Genomic DNA, 11,663 nt, shown 5'->3' with positions numbered 1-11,663 from the left:
AGGGAGGGGAAGAGGAATTCCAGACCCCTCGTCGGCCTCCTGCGGCTCCCCCGCCCCGCCCCAACAGTCCACCTTGGGGCTCTGCCTTGGCCGGCTTTTCTGCATCTGCCAGGGCCTAGCCACCGCGGGAGGGAGTACCGCGTCCCAGACCCCTCCAGTCCCAGGACCCAGAACCCGACCCACTTTCACCTCCCCTTACTCTAGTTCCCTAGCGGGCTCTCCAATGCCAGAAGAGGCAGAACTGAGGGTGAGGGCAGGCCCTCAGGTCCCTGACTGGGACCCAACCCTGTCATTGCTCAAATCTGGGTCGTCAAGGCAGGGCTTCTCACCGACCAGAGCCCCACTCCTGGTCAGAGGACCGCTCAGAACTCAACCTGTCCCAGCAACCCTCAACACTCAGTCTCGAAATTTCAAGTGGGGCTCACAGCGGCCTTCTTGTCTTAACCCAGGTGTAAGGATACCAGAATGTGGTTTCTGAATAATGAGAACTGGTTCTGCTAGCCTTATAAGCAGCTGACTTACCCCTGCCCTACCCTCCTAGACCTGGCAGAGCCTAGACCCCTTGCCTCTTCCCGCTGGTGCCTGGCAGCCTCTCCACCCATGTCTCTTTGTGTCTGCTTCTCCTGTTCCATCAGCAAGGCCCCCACACTTCTGGGAACACCACTTGTGCTCTCCTCCACCCCAAACTTTGTCAGGGGCCATTTCACTTCCTGGATTGCTTTCCCTGGGCCTGCCCTAGCTACAGTATCACCTCCCCTAGCCTTTTTTACCTGATGGAGAGAATCCTTGCTGCCCTTATTATCAGGGCTACTGTTCCAGAGGACCTATATTTCCCCCTGGTAAAGGGGATCAAACCTAGGGCTTGACACATGCTAGGTAAGCACTATTCCACTGAGCTATATTCCCAGCCTTATCTATCTATCTATCTATCTATCTATTTATTTATTTATCTATTTATTTATTTATTTGTTTGTTTTTGAGACAAGAGCTCACTAAGTTGCCCAGGCTGGCCTCAAACTTGAGGTCCTCCTGCCTCAGCATCCTGAGTAGCTGGGATTACAAGCAGGCACCACAGCCCTCCCCCACATCTGAGGACCTTTGTCATGAAGTCAGGCTGGGGGTTGCTATGCACCCACAGTTCTGGATGTCAGACCTTGTCAGTGAGGCCAACAAAGTATCTAAAGAGCAGTCTCCGCTGGCTGCCTGTGTGTATGTGTGTCACTGTGCTTTGTGTCTCTGTGTGTGCGTGTTTGTGAGTGTGTAACAGGAGTCCTTGATCAGGGGCTGGCAGGCCTTCATCTCATTTGAGACTGAGTCAAGCCAGAGAGGATTGAAGTCTGAGTGTATGGTCAGGGGATAAAGAGGATGGGCTCACATGTGTGCTCCCTGTTATTATTTTTCCCTTCCACTTCCATTCATTCCTCTTCTTGCATCCCAACCCTGAACTCCAAAGATAGGCTTGTCATTGTCAGCCGCAGCAGCAAGCTCCAAGCAGAACTTGAGGGTGCCCTCTTATTTGGAAGCTTCCTGCTTCCCCCAACTTCAGATTCCCTCAGTCTGATTTGGGAGCCACAGGCTCCACCCTTGGGCATCCTCCAATCTGACACAGAGAAGAAGGACAACAAATGACCCCAGTGAAACCTTGATCCATGTTAGAGGAAGTTCAATTGCCATAGAAAGTTTGGGCCTCACAGGGTCCTGCAGATCCCCTGCCCTTCACCTCTCTGTGGTCTCACGTCTCCCATTGTGGGCCCACCCACTGACCTCACCGAGCTTCCTCCCTCTATCCGGGTGGGGACAGCACAAACAAAGATCAGCCTGAGTGTGTTCTCCCAGCAGCAGCCTCTTGCCAGGCCGAACCTCCCTTCTCTGGGCCTCTGCCTAGGGCTTACTCCTCCCAGGGGATGCCCCAGCCCCAGCCCTGCCCCTTCAGGCCGTCTCTAGTGTGTAACTGGAGGAGGTTTTCAAAGGTGAAATCTGGCCCGTCATTTCACCACTCCAACACTTTCCCTGACTGCCCAGGACCTACAAGAGAAGATCCAAAAGATTCAGGGCATGGACTGTCCTTGGCTGACCCCTCAAACTCCCTTTCCCAGCCCTAACCATCAGTGTCCCTCCTGCCTTTCTGGCACAGCTTCTCTTCTGACCTTCTGAACTTTTTTCTACCTTGGCCAGTCCCCAGCTCTGTCCTGCTAGTCAGCATCCTTCCTTCTCTCAGGCCCTTGGGAGAAACTTGTTCCTTGAACCCTATTGTGGGTGCTGTGTCTGCTCAGAAAGTCCCTACCCTAGGAACTGTCAGCTGGGGATCCAAGGAGACCCTGGGTTTGGATGGCAGGAAGGCATAGGCTCCCCTTTCCTGGTACCCATGACATGGCAGAGCAGCAGGTGGCTTTAGAGCAGAGGATGTAGTTAGTAGGACATGCCATCCCACCTTCTAAGCCTTCTAAGCCTGTTGATGCTGGGGGGCTGTGGAGGGGACTTCAAAGTCTCCCATCCACCTCCTTCCTAAGGCTGGCAGCTTGTTGTGGCCCAGAACTTGGGACAGACACACACACCCACCCACACACACCCCCCACAAAGGGTGGGCAAGGCTTTCTTCACCAGTGGACCATATCAGCTGAACCTCATGGTGTGCCGGTGCCTCGCTGGAGACCTTCCTCTGCAGCCTCAGTTATCTTCACCGCACCCGTAGAAAGAAGGCCTCCGTGCTTCTCTCTCTCTGGATGAGAAAGCTGAGCGATAATGGGAAATCGCCCAGCCTTACTCAATAGGCCACCTCATGGCCTGTGCTCTTGCTGTGCCACAGTTGTAGGGGCTTGGTGATGGGACCTGGTACCTCAGCACCCCAGCTCAGGTGATGTACTCCCTAGCTGGCTGCCCAGCCCTGCCTGCTTGGTCCTGGATGGGACGTGGGCAGCTTCTGGGACAGAGACCTCTAGAATGTTCCTCTCCCAGATTCCTGAGGTATGAGCTTCCTTCCAGGAATTACTCTGCCTGCTCCCACCCAAATGGACTTCCTCTCCCTGGCCCACAGCCTCAGACCTCGGACAGCATCATTTTCCTCAGTAGAAGTGGACTGTGGGAGACCCAATCCCTCCTCCATTGCTTGTGGTAGCCTGGTGGCCAGGAGATCTAGGCTAACCTTGGTGACTTCTGTTGTCATTGCTCTGTGGGCAGCCGACGCCTCCTTCTTTATAAAAAGAAAGACTTGGGGGTCCCAGCTTCCAGCTGAGCCTCCAATGCCCTGCCCCAAATGGTACCCAAAGGACCAGGATTGGCCTTTCCTCCAAAACTCTATACTGACACCTCCCACTTGCATACCGTTCTCTCAGTGCTTTGCCATAGGGACATTGAAAAGGCTTCTTGGAGGAGGTGGCCCTTGATCTGAGCCCCCCAAGGGTGACAAGAGTGAACCATATGGAGAAACAGAAAGGAGAACCATTCCAAGTGGAAGAAACAGGCAGTGCAGAGGCGTGAGGGGCGGTGCCAGTCGAGGCAGAATGGAATCTAGGTAGTTGGCAGCCAGCCCAATGAAGGGCTGGGCTGTTTGTCCCTGCTGCTTTTGATGACAGACCCACCCTTGTTTCCAACCCCACAGGCTTGCTGGTCCTTTGCACAGAACCCCCCAATCCTACTTGCTCCACTTGGGTGTCTTCTGTTTGGGGTCTTCAGTCTCTGTTTGTGACCCTTGGAGTTTGTTTTCTGTGCCCAATTCTTAGATTGGGTGAGACTGTCCCCTTCCAGCCCCCGCCTCACAGAATTGCCCTTCTGTGAGGCTGGTGGTGGAGGAGGTACAAAAAGGAGCAAGACTAAGGGAAAAGGAAATACTAGAGAGGACAAGATTTTTCATGAGGAGATTGTAGGGCTGCGGGGTGGACAATGTTGGTGGCTTTCTACCCCAATATCAACTCTCTCTCTTTTTTTTTTCCTTTTCTATTTTTCTCTTATAGCTGTGCTGGGAACAAACCCAGGGCTTTGCACATGGTAGGCAAGAGCTCTACCATTGAGCTGCATCTCCAGCTCTTCTCTCATTTTCGTTTTTGTCACGGTCACTCAGCATACAGAATATGCCCCCCAGCCTCCCTTGCTGCAAACCATGGCTACATGACTAAGTCTGGCTAATGAGATGTAAGCAGAACTATTTTGTGGCCTCTTCCAGAATCCTTCCTTGAAAATACTGGTGGGTGCCCATTGTTCCTTGTTCTTCCTCTGCTCCATCCTGTGGCCTGGAATGTCAATGGGATGACTGGAGCTTTAACCTCCACTTTGGATTATGAGGTTACAGGACAAACCAGAGCAACAGCAAAGCAGTGACCTTCAAGGAGACTGATCCCTGGAGCAGTATCCCTATGCTAGCCTCAGGCTGGGTACTTCCAGACTTTTAAATGTAAGAGAAACTCTTTTTGTTTAGGACACTGCATTTTGGTCTCTATTACTCACAGTGGAATGTAATCCTATCTAATTCAACACCACAGGGAAAATGTTGACTAGGCAGTTGGTACATGGAGCTGGAGCTTAAAGCAGAGTTTTGGGTTGTGGGTAGAAATTTGGCAGTCCTTCTCAAGGAGGTGGAAATTGAAGACATAAGGACAGATGAGCTCACTCAGACAGAGTGTGTAGTGTGAAAGAGAAAGGATGTGGGCTGTCCAGGAGGCCAGCCTGCTCCCCTCTGCCTGCTGCTCCATCTCTTTTTACCCATGAAAGAGGATTCTGGCTTTGTCCATTCAATGTCATCCACCAGCTTCTAATATTGCACAAGGAGGGTTTTGCCAGCTAGCGCTGGTAGTGCACACCTATAATTCCAGCTACTGGGGAGGCTGAGGCAGGAGAATTGCAAGTTCAATGCCAGCCTGGATACCTTAGCAAGACCTGGGGATGTGGCTCAGTGGTAGAGTACCCCTGGGTTCAATCCATAGTTTAAAAAGAAAAAAAAGTTTCTGTCTTCTCCAGAACATTTTTTTTTTTTTCATTTGGGAGTAAATGGAGGGGATGGTATTGGGAGGACAAGAAGTGTATGAACTGGGTTGTATAAGGTGTTTTTTTTGTTTTATTTTGTTTTTTTGGTATAGGATTAAACCCAGAGGCACTGTACCACTGAGCCACATCTCCAATCCTTCTCATTTTTTATTTGGGGACAGGATCTCACAAAGTTGCTTAGGGCCTTGCTAAGTTGTTGAAGCTGGCCTCAAACTTGAGATCCTCCTGCCTCCGCCTCCTGAGCTGCTGGGATTATAGGTGTGAACCACCACAACAGGTTCTAGACTTTATTTTAAAAAATAGTTTTAGGTAAACAAAATTATGGAGTGTAGCATGTACAGTTTCCATAGATCTCTTCCCTCACAGTTTTCCCCTATTATTAACATCTTGGATTAATATGATACATATGTTACAATTAGTAAACCAATATTGATACATTATTAACTGAAGTCTATAGCTTTTATTAATGACGTTCTCTCTCTCTTTTTAATACCTTTATTTATTTATTTTTGTTGGACACAATACCTTTATTTTATTTTTTTATTTTTATGTGGTACTGAGGATTAAACCCAGCACCTCACACATGCTAGGCGAGCGCTCTACCGCTGAGCCACAACCCCAACCCCAATACCTTTATTTTATTTGTTTATTTTTATATGATGCTGGGGATCAAACCCAGTGCCTCACCCATGCTAGGCAAGCGCTCTATCACTGAGCCACAACTCCAACTCTTGAATATCTTTTTTTAAAAAATTTTTTTACATGCTGATGGACCTTTATTTTATTCATGTATTTTATTTTTGGTGCTGAGAATCAAACCCAGTGCCTCACACATGCTAGGCAAATGCTCTACCACTGAGCTGCAAACAAGCCCCTGAACATCTTTTTTAATGCTAATCTGCCACTTTCATATTTTCATTGGTAAGGTGTTGGTTCACATATTTTGCCCAGTTTTAAAACTATTATTATTGTTATCATCATCATCATCATCATCATCATCATTAGGTACTGGGGTTGAACTCAGGGGTGCTTTACCTCTGAGCTATTTCTCCAGCCCTTTTATAATTTTTATTTTGAAGCAGGGTCTCACTAAGTTGCCCAGGCTGACCTTGAACTTGAGTTCCTCCTACCTTGGCCTCCTGAGTTGCTGGAAATACAGTCACTTGCCACCAAGCCTGGCTTTTGCCCAGTTTTAGTAGTGGTTTTTGGATTTATTTGAGTTCTTTGTCTATTTTAGATAACGGTTCTTCGTCAGAGTTATGTTTTGCAAATATGCCCTCCCCAAGTGTGACTGGTCCTCTCATTTTCTTAACAGATTTCATTTTTAAAAATTTATTTATTTTTTTCTTCTCTTTGAATAGAATCACTCCATATCTCCTGAATCAATTTGCCTGATTACAGCTACTCCCAGATCCCAAATACTGTCTCTTTGTCTCCAAAATTTCTGGGAGACTGTTTTTTGATTAGTTTGGTGAAGTGCGAAATGAGTTATGGCTGGATAGTGTGATTACATTATGCAGCTGGAAGAGAGTCTGGGAAATGGAAATCTAGTTTTCCAGCCTGTGCAGTACTGGAAGACAAACTAGAAGGAGGGGGAATGGGTCCTAAGTGTCTTTTTTGTTTTATTTATTTTCATTTTTCACTTACCAGTGCACATCCTTTATTACAATAAAGTTTTTCATATAAACAGAAGGGGTAGAGCCCTGTGGATGTGGTGTGCGATGGACGTAAAGACATTTAGCCAGTACAAAATGGGATGAAATGAAGAGCAAAATTTCCTACCCGCAGCCTTACTCATCAGAACTCTGTCCTGGACTTTTAACATCATGGTTTTAAATATGCTTTCCTTCTGTTTCTTGATTTAGTATCTCAATTTGTGATACCTCATTATTTAAGCAAGAAATTTATTATTATTTTTTAAGAGACGGGTTTGCTTGTTGCCTAGGCTGGCCTTGAATCCCTGGATTCAAGTGATTCTCCTTCCTCAACCTCCCAAGTAGCAAGAACTACAGGTGAACACCCTCCAGTATGCCTGGAATTTAAATCACATTATTTCTCATCTCCCCGCAGGTCTACCTTCTCAGTTCTGTTTGCTGTATTATTGCAGTCCTATGTTGGTGCTATGTACAGTTTTAAACAATCTATAAAATTTAAAATTTGGTTCCTTGTCCTTCAACGTCAGATGGGAGTTACTTATTTATTTGTTTTTGCACCATTGGGGATTGAACTCAGGGCCTTACGCATGCTAGGCAGGTGCTCTGCCCCAGCCCTTCAGACAGAATTTCTTGAGCTTGATTGCTATGTAAGGAAAACAAACTCCCCATTTACCACCTGACACCCCTTTTCCCACCTCCTTCTAATTTCGGTTGGTTTTCTCTTTACATTGCCATGGTCAACATTTATAACATTTACATTCTATTCTGGAATTATAATGAAATTCTCCATGCTTCATCTTCAGGTTGATTTGGAAAATTGAAAACCAACCAAAGCTGTGATTATATAACCATTATTTACTGCAGAACCAAGTAATGAGAGAGCTCCTTCGAGAAGGAAATCTAATTCCCTTTCTTCCACCCTGTGCTGCTTGGAGGAGAATATTTGCTGTTCCAAAGTCAAGGTCAATCAGATTCTCTTTTCTTATACTCCACTAATTGCTCAAAATCATGCCTCACATGTGTTGCTTCTTATTCGGTTCTTGGAATAGATTTTGTTGTTTCTGGTTTTCTAATTGCCTTTCATATATATTTTTTTTTTTCCTGAGAGAAGAAACAGATGTCATCTCATTGTGTCGCCAGAGAGCCTACTTGGCATGTGCACCTTCTCATGCCTGGGTCCTTTGTAAGTGAAGTGAGATGATGGAGCTGTTGTTGGGTTTACGCAGCATTCCGAACCCCCCCACCCCCACTTTTTTTTTTTTTTGGTGCTGGGAACCCAGGGTGCGGCTGTGCTGAGCACACACTGTACCACTGAGCTACACCTCCAGCCTTCTCTTCCCCTTTCTTTTGATGAACTGTCTAATAGTGTGATTTAGATATTTTTCTAGTCTAATAGTGTGATTTAGATATTTTTCACCAGTTGCAAATTTCCCCTCAATGGGGATTTTTTAACCAAGATCTGGCGGTTTATCTTGACGGTGGTTCCTCTGAGGGCTAGACACACAACTGAGGCAAGGACAATTTGAGTCCTTCTAATGGGATTTAATCAGTGGATATTAAGAGAAGCACTCACTCTTGTAGCTTCAGGTAAGGCTTGATCCAGGGACTCAATGATATTATTAAGAATCCAGGGTCCCTATGTACCTTTCTTCTGCCTTGTGTTGTCTTTGTCCCCTGCTCCTCCTAGTGGACTATCAGAGCAGCATGCTCCTTTTGTGTAGTAAATGGGGCAGGGGTTAATCCCACCCATCCCGAGGTTTGAGAATACAGGCGAGAAATCAGGTATTTTTTTTTTTTTTAACATTTTTGTTTTTCAGATCGGAAAAGAGTGAATTTATTTTGGAAACCCAAACCACGGATGTTCACACCCTTTTCTATTAAATTTCTTTTTATGTTATCAATTTTATTTTAAATTTCCAAGAAGTTTTTTGTTTTCTTTCATAACTGTCTCTTTTTGTTCTATGAATGTAATAGCATTAGAATCTTCCTATATAGTTCTCATATTTTCTCTAGGACTAGTTTGCTCACCTTTTTTCTAGTTATTAAGAAGATAGTAGGATTGAACATGAGAAGCCCTGGGTTCAATCCCTAGTACTACACAAACAAATAAGCAACAAGAAGGAGCAGCATAGTTGACTGATTCAGAGCACATCTCAGGAAACAGGCTTCCACATTCAAATTTGACCATCTCTTTGACCCTTAATAGTTGTGTAAACCTTGCTCAAGTTACTTTACCTACCTGTGACTCATTTTACTATAAATGGAACAGCCTTTCGTAAGTCCTTAATAGCTATCTGCTCTTCATTCTTAATCAATCTTTTGTTTTATTTTCTTTTTGCATCACCAGGAATGAATCCAGGAGAGTTCTACTACTGATCTTAGCCACGTGACTTACTCTGGTTACATCTCCAGCCATTTTTATTTTTTATTTTGAGACAGAGTCTTGCTAAATTGTGTAGGGCCTTGCTAAGTTGCTGAGGTTGACCTCAAACTTGTGATCCTCCTGCCTTAGTCTCCTGAGTTGTTGCAATTAAAGGTGTGTGCCACGCCCGCCCGGCTAGGACTGATGCTCTTAACCATCAAGCTATATGATCCCAGGCTGACTGGAGCATAGTCCTGAAGGACTCCCTAGGGCTACCATAGACTGAGCTTCACACATCAGTTACAAAGTGTGTGTGTGTGTGTGTGTGTGTGTGTGTGTGTCTGAAGACAGAGGAAGTAGAGGACTTTGACTCCCTCTGGAGGAAATAGGAGGTTCTGCAGTGATAATAGCAATGTTGGTGAGCAGAAACCTGGAACTGAACTCCAGGTAGGTTCAAGAAATGAATGACTTACGGGGTAAAAATGGGAGTCCATAATCCACTTGAATCAAATGTATGAAATATGATATGTCAAGAGCTTTGTAATGTTCTGAACAACTAACAATAAAAAAAAAATTAAAAAGAAAAAGAAATGAATGACTTAGGATCCTTGTTGTTCCATATGACGCCAGGCCTTCATCTTCCCCAACTTCTCAATAATGAGTCCACAATACTTACCGGTGCACATCCTTTATTACAATAAAGTCATAAGACCTTGTGATGTAACTTCTGGTTGGTAGGATATAAACAAAAATGAAGCATACAATTTAACGAGTTATTGTAAGCAGGAAGCATGACCTCCTTTCCCCCTTTCTCTATCCTGCTGGAATGTAGATATAATGGCTGGAGCTCAAGCATCCATCTTGGATGAGTAGAAGCAGTCTACTGATGATGGCTCTCAAAAAGAAGGGGTCTAGTTTCATAATGATCATGAATTTGCCATATCAATATTTGATGTCAACATTAACTGGAGGGAAATGGAGGTATACTACTCTTTTATTTACACCACTGTTATTTTGGGGTTTTGGTACTTGTTGTCAAACTTATTTAGTTATTTATTTTGCGGTGTCTTGTGCATGCGAGGTAAGCACTACCAACTGAGCCCAAACTTTTTTTTTTTTTGCATCCAAAAAGTTTTGCCTTGGGCAAATTTCTTGACCTCCCTATATCTTGTCTTCAAATCTAGCATGAGAATAATAGTACTCACCTCACAGAGTGTGCTCATGAGGGGTGTGTATGTGTATATGTGAAATGTATGGTGTAGTAGTGTTATGGAGAAATCACCCTGTACTTAAAAAAAAATATTATTTATTGAGGTTGCTGCAGACTGAAAGACATTAGGAAAAGCAGTGGTCCCTGACTGGGCAAGGAGACAAGTCTCTTCACCCTACAGGAAGATAAGCAGTTTCTGTGCCTGTTGTTCTGGGACCATAAATTTGCTGATGCAGCTAAACGAGGGACCCAAAATTCCCAGGGGCACCCAACACTAAGCCCACACACATCTATAGGGTGGCTCAGGTCTGCTGACATAGACGGGGCCCAGCAGGGCTTCGTTCCAGGCCAGAGGTTTGGTTCTGGTCATCTTTGTGTGTCTGTCATCCTCTTGGGACCAGCCGGCTAGCTGGAGTCTGCCATATGCAGAGATGCACGTGCATCTCAAGACCTTGCTTATGTCTTGTCCACTTACCTCCTGTGGCCAGAGTAAGTCACATGGCTAAGACCAAAATCCAGGACCAGGGGAATATGCTTTCTCCATCATGAAGCAGTGGGGTAGATATACCTATAGCCTCTGGAGGACTGAAGGATTAGTACCAATAGGTCACCATCCCATAGGCCTAGAGCTGGGGTCCCTGGACCAGTTGTTGAGGAAGGAAGCAATGGCATGAACCCCTGAGGTTCTGGTCAAAAGAGGAAATGACCCAAGTTTAGGAGTAGATGGAGGAACTGTAATGAAGGAAACAGTGACAGAGAATGACTCTCTGAGGATTTCAGCACAGAACATCACCAGACCTCGGCTCTGCACTTCCGTGGCCTGGAGTTCTGAATCCACTCTGACTTAGGGTTCCCTCTCCTTTTCTGCACATGCAAGTTCATGTCTCTGGACTGGGGCCCCATCTGCTATAGCTGGGCTTCCCACCAAGACAGGCAGGGGCTGAGTTGAATTGATTTTGAGAAATGAAAAAAAAAAGTATTGTCACTTGTATCTGAGATTGCTTGAAGGATTTAGCATTGATCCCATATTTCAGGTGTGCATAGTAAGCCCTCAAAAGAAAAATGGACTCATGTATTAGAACCAGCTGTGGAGAGGTCTTTCCTTGTCTGCATTCATAGTGTGAGGGTAAAAACCAGTAAAGGAGAGAGAGGAATCAGCCTATGCAGGGTCCTGGATGTTGGAGTCATCCGTGTCCGCCACAACCAGGGCCTGCTTTTTGGGAAGCTCTGAGAGGATCCAGGTGGCAGTGGGGTACACAGAGTCTCCCAAAGGGCTTGGAGAATAAATGCTCTGGTCTCGGTATCCTGTGATGCTCTCCAACCCCAGGCCAGGCTCGCTTCCTTCCCAGTCATCAGGGAAGAGCACTGTGCAGAGTGCTCCCCTTGGCCCCCTTCAAAGGCTCAATGACCCAGAGAGAGGGGTGTGGGCATGGCTGGTGAACAGGAAACACTACCCCCA

The sequence above is a fragment of the Marmota marmota genome, unplaced genomic scaffold (genome assembly GCF_001458135.2).
Source record: "Marmota marmota marmota unplaced genomic scaffold, marMar, whole genome shotgun sequence".
NCBI lineage: Eukaryota > Metazoa > Chordata > Mammalia > Rodentia > Sciuridae > Marmota > Marmota marmota.
Note: the sequence above shows the minus strand (reverse complement) of the source record.